The sequence below is a fragment of the Cupressus sempervirens genome, chromosome 1 (assembly GCF_028749045.1).
Source record: "Cupressus sempervirens isolate cs-2001-9-10 chromosome 1, ASM2874904v1, whole genome shotgun sequence".
Lineage (NCBI taxonomy): Eukaryota > Viridiplantae > Streptophyta > Pinopsida > Cupressales > Cupressaceae > Cupressus > Cupressus sempervirens.
The window spans coordinates 92596312-92612945 of record NC_143118.1 but is presented as its reverse complement, the minus strand read 5'-3'; the positions used below and the strand labels follow the sequence as shown (position 1 = coordinate 92612945).

Sequence of the window (16634 nt, the reverse complement as noted above, 5' to 3'; positions counted from 1 at the left end):
CTTGTAAGACATCACATTATCCAACAGTTGCATAAATTTGATGTGACTTCCTAATAACAAAGGGAAAATGAAACTGAATATATTTATTGTAGAAATGTGCATGTATTCTGTCAAACTGATGCTTTAATTCAACTGCCCATAGCCTACATCAACTCCATAAACAAAAGATGCACCATGCTGAAGCAAGCAATCTATGAAGCCACCTATGGAAACACCAGAGTCTAATGCAACTTTTCCAGCAACATAAATATTTAATTGCTCGATTGCTCCCTCCAACTTGTATCCTACTCTGCCAAAAGGGTGTCTGATGTGAAGAGAAAATCCCATGGCATATACAATGAAAATATGTTGTTAGCTACTACTAAAGTCAAGAGTATTAAGTATAATCACCTACATACATATTTTGGAACTTCAACAGTGATATCAATGGAAGCCTTCTCTGAAACAGACATCCTAGCCTTGCCTATCAACTAAAACCTTGCCTACAAAAGACATACTATTACAAACTTTAAGAAGACAATATATTAGGTTACCAGTTCATGTTAATGGAGGCTATTGTAATATATCAAATCTATTAAGTATTGATTCCAGCATGGAGAGTTATTCATATTAATAGAACTAAAGAGGAGATAATATTAAGTTGTAGATATTGATTTCATCAAATCCTACTAGATATTTGATTTCAAGGTGGAAGACAACTTATGCAAAATAAAATTACATATTATAAATTTACCTCACCTTACCCACTGAGTATAGATTTCAAATAAAAGAAAATGTATTCTTACAAAGTTAAAAATTACCATCAAATCATGTTGCATTTGTGAAATTGATCCAGCTTGAATTGCAACTTCCTTATCAATAGTGGTACCGAAGATGCCGGCATTGTTCACCTACAATAAATCATTTGAGAAGGTCAACTAAAAGTCCTATATTCCTAAATGATGTGGGCATATTGTCTTCTGAAAAGTAGAAACACAAGTTTGGTGTAATTTGAGGTTCTAGATGACTAAATAGAGAAGATAATGAGAGTTATTTAAGGCAGAATAATACCAAGATGTCTAGACCACCATAATTATCCTTGAGCCATACTGAAAATTCTGAAATACTCTGCAAGCTCTCTATATACAGCTCATGGAATACAACATTGTTGAGACCCTCATCATGAAGGGTTTTGGTGGCTCTCAATCCTCTGCTGAGATCTCTTGAAGTGAGAACAACCATCAAACCATTTTCTGCCAACTGACGTATAATTTCAAAACCTATTCCTTTGTTTTCCCTTGTGACCATAGCTATAGTATCCTTAGTCCACCATCTGCATTCAACATTTATCATCCCAAATAATTCTTTCAGCTTCCAAAAAAATGTGTGTAGAACATTTGAAATGTGACTACTTTTTCAAAACCATTTTGTAACATCTAAAAAAGTTTAGAGAATGTAATGAAACATTATTTCCCATATCATTCTTTTGACATCTAAAAACGTTTGCAGAATATAATGTTTCTTTTAACATTACCATTACATTTCATATCATTCTTTTAACATGTTAGAAAAAATAATGAAGCGCAAGTTTTCTATCCATATCATTGTGCCAACATTCCAAAAGTTTTGAAGAACATAATAAAAAAACTTTTATTATTTTCATATCATTCTTTTGACAATTAAAAACATACTGTATAAACATAACTATTTTTTTCAATATCAGTTTTCTGAACTCAACTATTCTTTTCCAAATCAATTTTCTAAAACACCTAAAAAGTTTTCAGAAGATAATGAAACAAAAATAGTTTTTTACATAACATTTCCTTAACACCTTACAAAAAAATTAGGGAACATAATGAAACTTAAATATTCTATTCCCTGTGAACACCCACAACATCCGGAGCATCTGGCCTGTGGTATCATGATCATCAGTAGCTGCATCATGATATGTTGTGAAGGAATTAAAGAGTAGAGATTCTAAATATTTTAGAAAAAATCAAGGAAACCCTTACACCGTGTTTAGGAATGAAAAAATCCATGTTTTAATTTTTGTTAACTTCATCAAAAGTTTATTGTCGTTGTATATTGTTTTGCTGCTAAGTTATGTTGTGTGTGGCCTGTGGTCAAATGAATTCTTTCTACCATTTCCTTTGTAATTGTTCTCTATTGAAACATCTTTTGAAGTATTTTCTTCCATCTCTAATGGCATGCTTCAAAAAGACTACTATGTAATGGTGGGATATTGTGTTTGGATCTATTAATTCTGATGATAAACTTCTTTTTGCCCAAACTGCAGTTAATTCTCTCCACTGAAATCTTATTGTTTATTTGAATGGAAAGGATTAAATATGTGTTATAGGACAAAAAATATTACTGGGTGACTTCTCCAGAGAAGTTATCATCTCCATTATGTCTTTTCAAGTAAAAAGATGCCATGAAGATGTGAAGAAGTTTGTTAAAGTGGGACCCTTCCATTCCAAATCTCATTCCTAAAGTGTGGGGAAATGTTGAGGAGCTGATTCTTAGAACATAAGCCATGAATCAGATGGATGGCCAATGCATGAAGTAGATTTTGAAGATAAAAGCACTTCCAACAGTTTTACTCCAGCATATGTGGATGCAATTTGTTTAAGAGAAAAACAAGAAGGCTCCTAGTGACGTGGGTATTCTGGATGTAGCTAAGTTTCAACAGACTTTAGTAGATAGCTCCTCCGATAATGGAAACATGGATGATGCATCTACTCTATTTCCAGATGTTATTGTTAGCAGTTAGTACCTATCCTAAGAGGTGGGTTAGGAAGTGTAGAGAGTTCGGAACCAAATTTTTGGAGAAATGCTAAAGTTACTCAAACCTATTAATAAGAAGGCAATGTAAAATAGAAGGGGGAATAATTCTTGTAGTTACTACTTCTGTTGTTCTTCTGTGTTGTATCTTGGTTCATAGTTTCTCACCGTTTTGTGTAAATCTGCCAAATATGTGTACTCAATCTTTTTTAAGATCTCTAGGACCTGGTCTTACTAGCCTCTCTACTATTATTTGAACTTATGCTCTGTGGGAGATAATTTTGGTTATATTTTTTATGAGTTTCTTGCAATAGCTATATTTGTGCACTTCACTCCAATATTTTGAAAAAAATCAAAGTTCTATTTGATACCAAAATGCCAAAAAAATTGATTTAGAAAGAGAAGATACCATGAAATTTTTTGTTTGGACTTTGACATAGTATTTTGTCTGCAAAATATTCTGAACTCCAGATTTACCTTTCTGAATTCCATTTTATAAAACACCTTTTATATAAGTGCACAAATGAATGTATGTCTGCATCCATGCATGTACCTTAGAAATTAACATAGATGTAAATGATCATAGGTAAAGGAAGGCATGTTCTTTTACCTTAATGTCTTTCTTGGCCTTTGGCTCCTCGTCACTTTCCTCTGAACTCTCATCCTCCTTAGAGCTGCTCCCCTCAACTTTTTTTGTCGGTTGCTGCATTTTGATAAGAGAGGCCATTAATTCAATTTTGATAAGTTTAATGTAAACTTATAGCTGATTCTATCAACCATATGGACCTAAATTAGGCCTTAATTTAAATGAGGCATGACATAAATCTGCCCTCTAATTGAACACACAGTTCCAATTTCAAATGCAAGGGCCTGATAACCAAATGTGTGGCCCATTGTTCAATGATTGGCCCCAATATCCAAATGTGTGAGCCTCTAATTGGGCTGAGATCTGAATGCATTAGGCCCTACCATGAAATGTGTGAGCTAGAGTTTGTAAATTGGACTAGAAAGAAATGCATTAGGCCCCAAATTGTCTAACGTGTAGATCTGAGGCCTTAGATCTGGCCCCTTGCTCAAGAAAATAGGCCTAATGAGGCCCAAAACTCAAAAAAATAGACCTTAAGAGAGAAAGAAAGAAATGAACAAGCAACTATAGGAAAGGGAGTTAGAAATGTTGAAAGTGTTGAGGCATGAAGGTTGGCACAGTTGAAAGCTGATACACAAGAAATGACACATCAATCCAACTTCACCTCTACATGGGAGAAAATTGGAGACACCAATCTTGGGCCATTTGACATGAAATTTTATAAGGGATAGAATGTATGGAGTCAACCAATCCAAGGTGATCAAGATGATCATTATGAGTGGCATCGCACAAGCAGCGGTCTTCCCTCCTATACATCAGTGGATAGAGTTAGTTTTAGAGATGGAAAAAAACTACACTCTAACCACAAAACAAGTCCTCACACCAAAGGTAAATGTTGCAGCTCCATTCACAGTGGATACCATAAGAGATTTATTTTAGTAAAGATGAAGGAGATCTCATTTTGATGCATGGTCACCTAGGCATGTCTAGGGGCTGTTCGAAGGAAGAAGAGATTCTTGGCATATGTTCTCAATGGACTCCAGCAACCACCATGCATGGTGCATGGCACCCTGGCAAGAGCATGAGAGGAGAGTCATTTAGACTCATGAAGATCAAAGTGAGCTTGAAAGATTAAGAGTTAAATGTAATCAGATCTATGATCCATCTTTGTATTTGATGTTTTGATGTAATGAAGCCTAAAACTATAAAGGCAATGTAATAGAGGTAAATGGTATTGAAAGATTAAAATGCACCTAAGGGGTTATTAAGGGTCATTTTGTGGATCCTAGCCTAGTTATGGGATTTAAATACCTATATGGTATTGGACCAATGTAATATGGTCTCTAAAAGCCATTAAATATTGTAAAAGTGCTCAAAAGTTGTACTTTGCCATGTGGCAATTTAGGTCTAGTAAGGCTTGTAAGGGGTTTAGGTGTCTTTGGAAGGGTTAGTGAAGTTATAAAACCTTTGAAAAGGTTAGTGAAATTTATTAAAGGCATATATGATTGTAAGTTGTCAAAGTTGACACTTTGTGTCAACTTAGACAACAAATTTTAGTTTATAATTGACTGTTACTATTACGGTTAGACAACAGTGGGTATTGGCTTTGTTTGGCTATTTAGTGGAAGGTGGTCAAGTTTTAAAGGAAATGGAGAGTTGGTGTTTGGAATAATAAGAATGTAATAGACTCTGGAAGTAATAAAAACAATTTTTTTCTCTATTAACTAGCCACTGTTTCGGTATAGTCATAACCAATACCTCTAAAATGATAGTTGAGTTTGGCTCTCGATTGATCATGATGTAGGAGTCTTAAGGAAGTTGTGTCCTATTCTTTTCACGCATTTTCTTCCTTATTTCATAGTTTTTAGGTTCAAATAATCGGGCTGGTGTTTGTAAGACAGTGATTGGCAGAGCACAGTCAAGTTTAGATTTGAAGTTTTCTACAATGTGGCAACTCTTACACCCTCTGTGATCTATGTGATTGGTGGAAGATTTCCACAATGTTGTACATACTTTTTTTTTTCTTTTTTTCTACAAGAGAATAGAGAATCTTGGTGGAGAAGCAGTGTTGAGTGTTTATTTGTTGATTGTGAAAGAGCCTGTGTGAGCACCAGTCAACATGAATGAGCTTTCCTTCAAGGATAATGATATTTGGTGAAGGAATATGTATGGGGAGGAAATTTATGAAGTGTTGGTGCAGTCCTTTTGTTTTGGTGATGTTGTTAGAGGTCTCATTGAATAGACCCTAGTTTAGTGACCCTAGAACCAAGGGTTTGGCAATAAATGAATTGGATGGCTAATAGAACCTGAAAAACAAAAATTATTGTCTATCAACTACATATTCCTCTTAGTAGCTCTTTCTTTTTTTTTAAAGCTCTTAAATTCACATTTTACCACAAAAGTTGTAGTATCATCCATAAATTGGCATCAAGTAGAAAGCTGAACACAAAAAATATAAGAAATCTCACCAGCGTTGAGATAGTTGGCCACAATTTTCAGCACATTTCTTTGGATGAAAAGTTCCTTGATAGTTGTATCCATCTGAGTAGACACCATTGACATGATAAGAAGGCCAGTACTATCCAATATTCTAACCATTTACCCATGCTTGGACTTTACCCATTGTGCTCAAATCCAATCCCACTAGATCTTCACTAGCTGGTGCATCAAATGTTGCCTGTATAGTAATAATTTAAATTTTAATAAAAAATGTTAAACAAAGTACACAAATTGTAACTGTGCAAACCTTTTCATGGTTCTCGTGGTTGCTGACACAATCGTAGATTTAACATTTAACATCAGGAGCATACCTTGTACCATGTTAGTGGCTATCTCTGAGGGACAACTACTCCTTTCATCCATTCAACAGAGGAATGCCCATCTATTGTATGGAGATCCATTGATTCACCTTTCAAACCAACCTGCATGCACAAAAAATTAGATATGCATATACATAGAAAAATATTACAAAATGAGTTGGAGCTGTATTATCAATCATAATAAATCACAAGATTCCAAACAAGCATTTCTCCCAGAAATCTGTACCACACATTTGTAATCCATTCAATACCATTCACCCTTTTACATTTGAACTCCAAAAAAACATCCTTTATTTCAAAAACTAATGCTCATATTCTTGAATATTAAGGAAGAAACTTAAGTTGTTCTAGAATCTGAAGAGAAAAAAATTAAAAGACACCTAGGTCCACTGGTCACAGGTAAAATGTGTAGAGTCATCATGTTATTATAATTTGCAAAGACATATATAGAAAAATATGGTGTTGTTGGGATGTTTGGAAAGAAAAATAATCAATTTTAGTTCAAATTGTGTTATATTAAGCAAAGTACAAATATCACCAGCTTAGCAAGAAGACACAAAATGACATATTTGATCCAAAATTGATGACTTCAACCGTGTTTTATTACTTATCCATTTGTGCTCTCAAAAACATGTATCATATCTAAATAATTTAATCAATAATTAAAAATTTAAATGTATATAAACTATTCTTTTCTACTCCAAATTATAGTATCGTATTTAAGAAAACAAAATAACAAATTTGCATTACCATGGTTCATACCTAGTAAGACCACTTTTGTATCGACAAGTCTCGTGTTCCCTCCTTAAAGCCACTAAGGGTAAGTGGACCAAGAATCCCTATATAGCAAGATTCAAAATGGGGTCCAATATTCTATAACATAAACAAATAAATCAAGAATTAGTACCTATTATTTTCACTTCTGCATCTGCCAAATAAGACAAAAATATAGAAGCAACTACACATATGTGGCTTGAAACAAACCTATAAACCAACTGTCATACTCAAGAGTGCAATTATGTTTGACCCAACCCTAAGCTTCACACCGAATGGATATCTCACTTTAGGGTTTTCCTTGCTTCCAAATTGAGAGCTTGTCAAAAGCATAAATCCAACATGAAAAGTCCTCCCAATTCTCAATTTCTGTCTCAACATCCAAAAACCAAAAACAAAAACACAGACCAAACTAGCAATTATTAGTCCACTCTGATTGTCTGACTCAACAGCACTAAATTAGAAAACACACTCTGAATTCAGGGATGTTGGATGATCTTATACCTACAAATTCTCCATTGATGAAAACATGCAATGCATCACGTACTGAATCTATAGAAAGAACTGAAAGACCACCATTCTTTATAAAATTCTCATCCTCACCAACTTCAACACTATACCATACATGATACAACAAATGTATTAATATGTGAAACTACCAATTTGTGCCTAGCAAAAGAAAACTCTTAGGTTTGAATTGATTCAAGATTCTTGTTTAACAAACTAGATTCATCAGGTTTGTATTCATTTTCTACCTATGAAGAGGATGAATTAGCAGGTCAGGGTATTCATTGATTCCATATAGATGTACACTTAAAACTCTTCTTGTTTCACTAATCTCTTGTAAGATTAGTGGCCTTAAGATAGAAAAAATTGCCTTAACACAGATTCATGGTAATGTTGTAAGAAACACACACACCTGGGACATAATAATAGGTCCACCTTGAGACTCAAAGAGCCCTTCACTCTTCATTAAGTCCAAAACCTTTGATGTAAAACTTTACATTGCCATCTTTAGTACTCATCACTTATTCAATATGAGAAACTGGATCAAATATTATGCATTAAAATCCTATAAAGATACAAGGAATTTATAAGTCTTAAAAGTGTCATCATTTCATAGAGAAGCACCTTGAAAGGCTCGTTATCCATCCTGAAGTTGATGCCAGGGACAAACTTTAACCAAACTGGAAAGCCCCTGCAAATTGATCAATAGGATTAATATCCACATTTAATAAACCATGTTGGATGTTTGAAAGAAGAGAACCTCGCATGTAATATAGATCAGTTACAGAAAATTATACCCAAAATTCCATTCAGCACAGACATAAGGACCAATTTGAAGGCTGACATATAATCCTTCCTGTTGCACTGTCTTCATGAACTTTACTAGATCAAATCTCCCCTCAAAATAGTACTGCAAAAGCAATAAAGCAATACAGAGTCAAAAATAACTTCATTAGCTTTGGAACTTGCAACATACTGTGAATCTAAATGCAGCCCTATACAACATGATGTCTTCTTCTCATCAATTGTAGTCTACCCCTACCATTTCATATATAAGAGCTCCACTTATCTTCATTATCTTTAGACCTACATGATGTCTTCAACTCACTACTGCAACATGTGAGTACCTAAGCCAAGTTATGCAAATCTAGTAACTACTACTTAAGGAAACAGTTATGGTTTATCCTCACGGGATGATTTAAATATCAAAAGAAGCAGGTATGTGGTTAACGAGTTTCCAATTACTTCTTGGCTATCCAATGAGAAAGCAACAGGCTTTAAAATATACAAGCTCATAGCTATGATTTTAATAACCCATTCATGAGGCTTCCATAGACCTATACACTTAGCAGAAGTGTGCCAAATAACAAAGAGGTAGTATGCAACAAAAAATAGATTGTGCACAAACATAATGAAATGTCTGCTGCCTTACAAATTCAAATTTAATTGTTGAATGACACTGAGAACTTTTTGCACATGTTATAGAAAAACTTGAATGGTGCAAAGGCTTGTGCAACAGATAGAGGTCTACACAAAGAATTGAACAATGATCAAAAACCATTCACCCTATGTAATAGTGCTAACAAATTGTACAGATCATGCAGAAGCTTTATCATTAACACACAAACTAAATTGTTTGCCTGAGCTAACACAAGGCACATAGAAAATTCTAATTGAAAGTAGAACAGAAGGGCAATAGATACAAGCCTTGAATTTTTTTGATGCATATCTATTGAAAAATGTTCTAGAAATTTTCTAAAAGATAGATCAAGCCATACACGAAGGAGAAGCCTTGCCTTACTCCATTTCTTCACAAGAAGAGGAATAGATACAGAAAGCTTTGTCTTGCTCTATTTCTCCATTTCTAATTGAAAGAAAAACAGAAGGGCAATAGATACAAGCCTTGAATTTGTTTGATGTGCGTCTATTGAAAAATGTTCTAGAAATTTGCTAAAAGATCAATCAAGCCATACACAAAGGAGAAGCCTTGCCTTGCTCTATTTCTTCACAAGATGCCCTTGGAACTAGATAAATCTAATTTGGTCTCGTGAAAGTAGAGCCTTATTCTGAGCTACATCATGTAACATGCACATGGATTTAATACTTGATATGTTAAAAAATGCAAAGGATAAACTTTGTTGAAGTAAAATATATCAAATTGGAGATTAAATTCCAAGATAAAAAGGAATTCTAGAACTTTTTATTTTGGGTTCATGAAGCTTAGAGCTCAAATGAAACCATGTGGCTTTTACACTAATCTAGATTAATACAAAGATTAAATGGATATTCACATAGGTCTCCCACCCTAGCTCATAATATCTTGCAAGAGGAAAAATGTCCATTAATAGAAAGCAAAATGGAGCACACGAAATTTCATGACTATTCCAATCTCCAGAAATATATATGCCTACCAATTTACATTGGTTTTATGGTCACAATTTGCAACTTATAGCCGATGAACCCTCTAAGCATGTGACAAAATGACCTCTTGAACCTACCTAACACAAAGAGCTTCTGTATGCGAAGGGAATACCTTAGCTAGGAGGGGGGTTTTCTACAAGCACAAAGGTTACATCTAACCTTCAACGCAAGCAATAACTATCCAGTTGCCTATATAAGCTTTGATGGCCTCCTTGCGAATTAAGCAACTAAGGAAAACCATTTCATGAAGATCCACTTCACTGATGAACAATCCAAATATCCAACATGTCACGAAAAATATGGAATTGAAATGAGAAATGGATATCTTGGTGGCCAACTAAAAGTAAGGTAGGTGAGAAATCATATACATCAGGTTAAAGTTTTGGTTGTCTCTTGAAATGTTGAAATATGGTCAACTTCTAATCCATAAACATTGAAACTTGTTTTTGCTGTTTATATTTCAATTTGCTAGTTAAAGTTGAAACTCATTTTATCATCATAATCAATATACTATGCTGCTATAGAAGCAAATTGAGATGTATCTGGGAATAATGATATTAAAATACAAGTTGGTTTATGGAGATGCCAACATGTAGCACACGTCCCTTATGTTGGTTTTATTGGTCATGTGTGAAATTGTACCTAACTGTTTGGGTGTATGCTAGCTTTGAAATTTTAATAGTTTGAAATTAAAATCACTTTTCTCACACATAGCAGTTGGATGTTTACATCTTGTGGAGCTCACGTAAGAAAAAAATATAGGAACTGATTGTACACATTTGAGATCTCGTGTTGCAAATATAAGTGGAATGCCCTCTTCCAATAAGGAGAGCATTATGTGGTTTTGCCCTATCTCTAGGGCTTATCCTATGAATGAGTACATTTCCATTACAATTTGGAGTATTTCTAACATCCTTAGCCAGTTCTGTGACATCTAATTTCAGAGTTCTGATTTGAGCAAATTGGAACATTTTTTTCTATTGATTTTTTCCCAAATAGCTCATATTGTTGAAGAAGGCTATGCACCCAGATAGGCCTTTAGTCAAAGATATCTTAGATTCATTTGGAAGATAATTTCACAAGCTTCTTAAAAGGTGGTTATGGTAAATATTTGCAGCAGCACAAAGGAAGTAATGGTCATCTAAAGTTGGCCTTGTGATCTTATTCTTCATGTACTATTTGTACACAAAATTAGTGCAAATTATATATATGTTTCCTCCCGCATCAGCATCCAAAAAAAAATCCCTGCTTCTGGAATCCACATCTGAATTGGTAACTTAGCAATAAAGGATGAAGCTAAGTTTGTTTCCCAAACCACAATGGTGGAATGGATACCCCTCCTATCCTTCACTCACAAAATCCCTCCAACAATCCATGCTTGCCAAGTGTGAAGGTCTAAAATACAATAAGGGATGAAGTTGAGTTGTGCTCCACATCACAATGGTGGAATGGATACAATAAGAGATTCTATTGAGTTTGTGTCCCACATCACAATGGTAGAATGGATAGCCTTCCTGAGTAGATTGTGTTACATCCCATTTTTCCATTATGGCCTTTTTTGGGGATTCAAGAACATGAATGTTGAATGATTAAGACATTGGTTAATCATTATATTAGGAGGATAAATTATGTCAAATGATAAAATTATACCTTTGATGATCTTGCTAATAACAAGCATTATATTTTACAAAAAATGTTTTCATATATGTATACACGTTATGTTATCTGACTACCATATACCGGGTTAATGCAGTGGATGCAGGAGAAGTGTTTTCCCTAAGTGAGAGAGAGAGAGAGAGAGAAAGAGAGTATCTCTGGAGAAAGGGAAGTAAATCCTATAGAAAATCCATGATCGTCAAGAATATGAAATCACACATACTCACACACTGGCAATTTTTTTTCGTGGAATTAATATGGTTAACTGTTAATTTGCAAATTGTAAGTGCTTTTTTGACTTCTTATCAAGGTTTGAACTACTCTCCAAACTCTTGCAACAGCATAGAATAAAATTTTGACTGTGTGATTTTCTTTGGTACTAAGTGATCCTCCTTGTACTACATCTATATCTTCTTAAGAAAAAATAATGTGTGGTTATAACATTTTTTAAGTCTGAAAGGATGCTTTTATGTTTATAAATCTAAGAAATGAAATCATGCATACTTTTTTACGCATATATATTTGTCTTCAAGATTCGAGTAATATATAAATAATGGAAAATCAAATACAATAAACAATCCATTATCTAACATAAACAAAATCAGCCCTTTCAGAGTGAAACAAAGATATCTATAAAAGAATAGAAACTCATCGATTTTAGATCACCTTTACGTGCTCCAATATGAAGAGGAGTCCAACCCCTGTCATTTATTTCATGGGGGTTGGGCATAGACCACCTGCGGGTCAACCTTCAAAATGAAAACTACCTTTCTTGAGGCATAATACACCCAACTCAAATTCAATTCAGCAAAGTTTTCAATTAGATCTCTCATCTTATCATCTGGAAATGGAAGAGATCTACTAAAACCCCTGAAGCTCTTATTTGTGACTTTTCATTTTTGCTTGATATAAAAGATGAAGGAATGTTTCTAGTGATATGCACACCACTACCTCAAAAGCAAGCAAAAGGGAGAAATTTGGGAGCACAAGCGACAAATGCAGAAGAAGAAAATGCGAATCAAATGCCAAATTAAGAAAACCCTCACACCATGCTCATGCTCCAGCTCCACCTCCTTCGCGTGCACTCCATGAAACAATCAAATTGAAAATGATTTTTCGTTTCAAAGTTAAGCCTCTGTTGGTCAAAATTTTGACCAACATGGGCTTAGATTTTTTTTAAATGAAAATTTTCTTTTACAATCTGACCAATCTAAACCTTTTTGATTGATGGTCAAAATGTTTGGTCGAAACATGAGGTCAAATGTAGTAGTGACTGAAAAAAGGGAAAGGACTTGGTTTACGTGCATTCAAATCTACTACTCCTTAAACAAATTGGCTAAGAGGGAACACAAGGGACTGAGATAATAAGCCCATAACATATTGACTTGGATCTTCCACTTCCCACTTTGTTGCACTTGATGTTGATGATGACTATGGGCAAATTTGTGGGCATTGGAGTGCTAGTGCCAGTGCCAATGCCAATGCTAGTGGAGCCCTATTTGTGGTTCTTCTAATTTACCACTACCTATATCATCTAATATAGATGGTGATGATATTTTGTAAGTCTCATATTTATTTATTTTAAATGATGACTCACTGTTGACAATTGACATTATTATTATTTAATTTTAATATATATTATAACATTTGAGTTATACTAATATATCATTAGTATTTTGAACTGAAATACTGCTGCAAATATGCATATTTTATATTTTAAATATTTTTGTATTGATGGACTCAACACTAGATTCGTTTTGATAAACTCCTCAAACTAGACCTATGAACCTGAACCCAAACCACTACAAAGGCCAATAACTTAGATTTTAAGTAAACAATCTTTGAGAAATTATTTCTTTATGTTATAGCCCCATCTTGAGAATTGTTTGCTCTTGTGGGTTTATGCATACATTGTAGGAGTATCTTGCCTTTGTTTGACTTGTAGAAAATTATCTCCTACTCATCAATTGATGAGCTTAAGCGGCTTTCTAATGAATGGTTCATAAGGCACAATATTTGGTGAAGATTTTGCAAATGGGGTTGCAAGCAAAGTGGGTTTAACTAGAGGAAACTTCATGGTTAAGCGCACTCGAGCTAGAGTAGTACTGGGATAAGTGACCTCTCGAGAATTCCCAGTGCTTCACCTCTATGAGCATCACCTAGATTCAATGAGTGTTAAGTGTTCCATTTATTCCCATGAGAGATGGGTTTGGTGAACCACTACTCATCAAATATGGGTCAATGAGTTTGACTCAAAACTCACATAGTTAAATCCTGATAGTGATATCACAATTTGACTTGTTGTGGAAAAATATATCCTACTTATCAATTGATGAGCTTAAGGGGATTTCTAATGAATAGTTCATAAGGCACAAAACTTGGTGAAGGTTTTGTAAATGGGGTCACAAGCAGAGTGGGTTTAACCATGGAGGAAACTCCATAGCTAAGTGCGCTAGAGTTGGAGTAATACTAGGATGGGTGACCTCTTGGGAAGTCTTAGTGCTTCACCTCTGTGAGCATCACCTAGATCCATTGAGTGCTAAGTGTTTCATTCATTCTCATGAGAGATGGGTTCAGTGAACCACTACTCATGAAATATGGGTCAATGAGTTTGACTCAAAAACATAGTTAAATCCTGATAGCAATATCACAATTTGACTTGTGGAAAAATATCTCCTACTTATCAATTGATGAGCTTAAGGGGATTTCTAATGTATGGTTCATAAGTCATGACACTTGGTGAAGGTTTTACAAATAGGGTTCCAAGCAGAGTGGGTTTAACCATAGAGTAAACTCGGTAGTTAAGGTGCTCAAGCTGGAGTAGTAATGGGATGGGTGACTTTCGAGGAAGTCCCAGTGCTTCACCTCTATGAGCATCACCTAGATCCAATGAGTGTTAAGTGTTCCATTCATTCTCATGCGAGATGGGTTCGATGAACCACTACTCATGAAATATGGGTCAATGAGTTGGACTCAAAAATCACACAGTTAAATCCTGATAGCAATATCACAATTTGACTTGTGCAAAAATAACTCTTACTTATCAATTGATATGCTTAAGGGGCTTTCTAATGAATGGTTCATAAGGCATAACACTTGGTGAAGGTTTTTCAAATGGGGTTGCAAGTAGAGTGGGTTTAACCATGGATGAAACTCCGTAGTTAAGTGCACTCGAGCTGGAGTAGTACTGGGATGGGTAACCTCCAAGAAGTCCCGGTGCTTCACCTTTGTGAGCACCACCTAGATCCAATGAGTGCTAAGTGTTCTATTCATTCTCATGAGAGATGGTTTCAGTGAACCACTAGTCATGAAATATGGGTCAATGACTTTGACTCAAAAATCACACAATTAAACCTTGATAGCAATATCACAATTTGACTTGCTGTGGAAAAATACCTCCTACTTATGGATTGTATCTTATCGATCACTATTTTGAACATATATTATACATTTTATTAATGCTACCTATTTATGCATAGGCAATTAAGGATTGTAGTGGTAGTTGCAAGAAAGCAATCTTGGTTCATTTCATTATAAAAATAGTTCTTCTTTGGTTGGGTCATAATATTCAACTAGCAACCTATGATCATTTTTTCCCATCGACATTCTCAACAATAGAAAATCGTGCAGAATCCTCGTGTAAGTCACTTGACCTGATTTGAATGAATTTCTTATGTAGTTGATCAGATTATCATGTGTTGTTTTTCAATTGATTCTAAGTCTTTCTTATCTATTTTCAATAGTAGTAGTTACATAGAGTGGATGCAGGGATATGCTGATAGACTTAAAAATATTTGGAAAATGCTTCTGTATAGTGAGTAGCTACCTCTGCTCTTTGAAGAGCTATCCTTGAGTTTTGTTTTGTGTTCCTGATGTCATAGACACACCTACACAACCATTTGTGGAGCTTTCGCACAAGAAAAATTTTCATATGCAAGGCTTCCTTAAATGTAGCACAACACAAGATAGAATGCAAATATGAAAATGCTTCTTGTTTCTTGGATCTAAGTAGCCCATCTACAATTTCATTTTTTTCACACGGGTTGTAGCAAATATGATTAAAAATTTGGGATAAAGTTCTGGATGCTTGCTGGGAGACACAGTTCGATTTAGATAATATGAAAAGAAGATAACGAGTTCCAATCTTAAAGTCAATATATTAGATCAAAAGATCAAAGCTTGATGTATAGAGAATGATTCTTTTCATATGTCTATGTATATACATGAGAAAAGATGGGCAAAATTTACAGGAAAGTATCATGAATTTTTCAAATTCTTTTCAGTGGTATCTCCTTGGGTACTTTGCTTTGAGGGGTCTACTACAAGTTTTTTATTTTTCCTCATGGTATTGATTCTATTTGTTGACACATAAGGCAGTGATCTATAGTATAGTAGATAAAAGCATTTACTAGCTACACTTAATGCATTAAGAGAAGATTTATTGCAATTCAAGCGCATGCAATAATTTTTATGAGTTGTTTGATTTGAAGGGACACTTGTCATTAGATATTTAGGTACTATCTTCTATCCTACCATATATATTTGGTCTTGGCCTAAAAAATAAAAGAATATCCAAACTACTTACCTAGATTCTGCTTCCAACGACCAGCCAGAGAAACTAGAGATTTGATGAAGATCCACACTTATCAAACCCGTAGCTTATTTCCTCCAAATAGAGCTTTGTTTCCTCATCTTGTGAGCAATTCTTTGTTTCTTCATGACCACAATCTTTGAAGTGAAAAAGAACTTGTTCAACATAGAGCGGATGCTTACCATCATGACAACTGCTTTCACACAGGTGACCGCATTGGAGAAGAGCCCTACAAATCCATCTGATCTATATTGTCCACATCATCTAGAACAATGAGCACCCTCACAAATTTCAGATGAGAGGCGAGAATTCCCTTCCCTTCTTCTATTTTCTCAATTGATATATTTTGAATACCGAGATCTTCTACCAATTATTGCTATTTCTTGTGCAATGCACTTTTTGAATCAGCATCTCTCATATCGAATAGAAAACTAGACTTTTCCATATCTATGTATTTATTATTAAATAATTGTTTGGCAAGTGTGGTTTTTCCAGAGCCACCCATGCCCCAAATTCC

General features: G+C 34.6%; 1 long non-coding RNA gene across 1 annotated transcript; it reads right to left on the bottom strand.

The window, feature by feature from the left end:
- Positions 1–5971: 5971 nt before the first annotated feature.
- Positions 5972–7009, bottom strand: LOC149576378 (uncharacterized). The gene is made up of 3 exons (XR_016360248.1): positions 6931–7009; positions 6160–6270; positions 5972–6026 (listed from the first exon to the last, which is right to left on the bottom strand). It is a non-coding gene; the product is annotated as an uncharacterized LOC149576378 (long non-coding RNA).
- Between the last annotated feature and the right edge of the window lie 9625 nt (positions 7010–16634).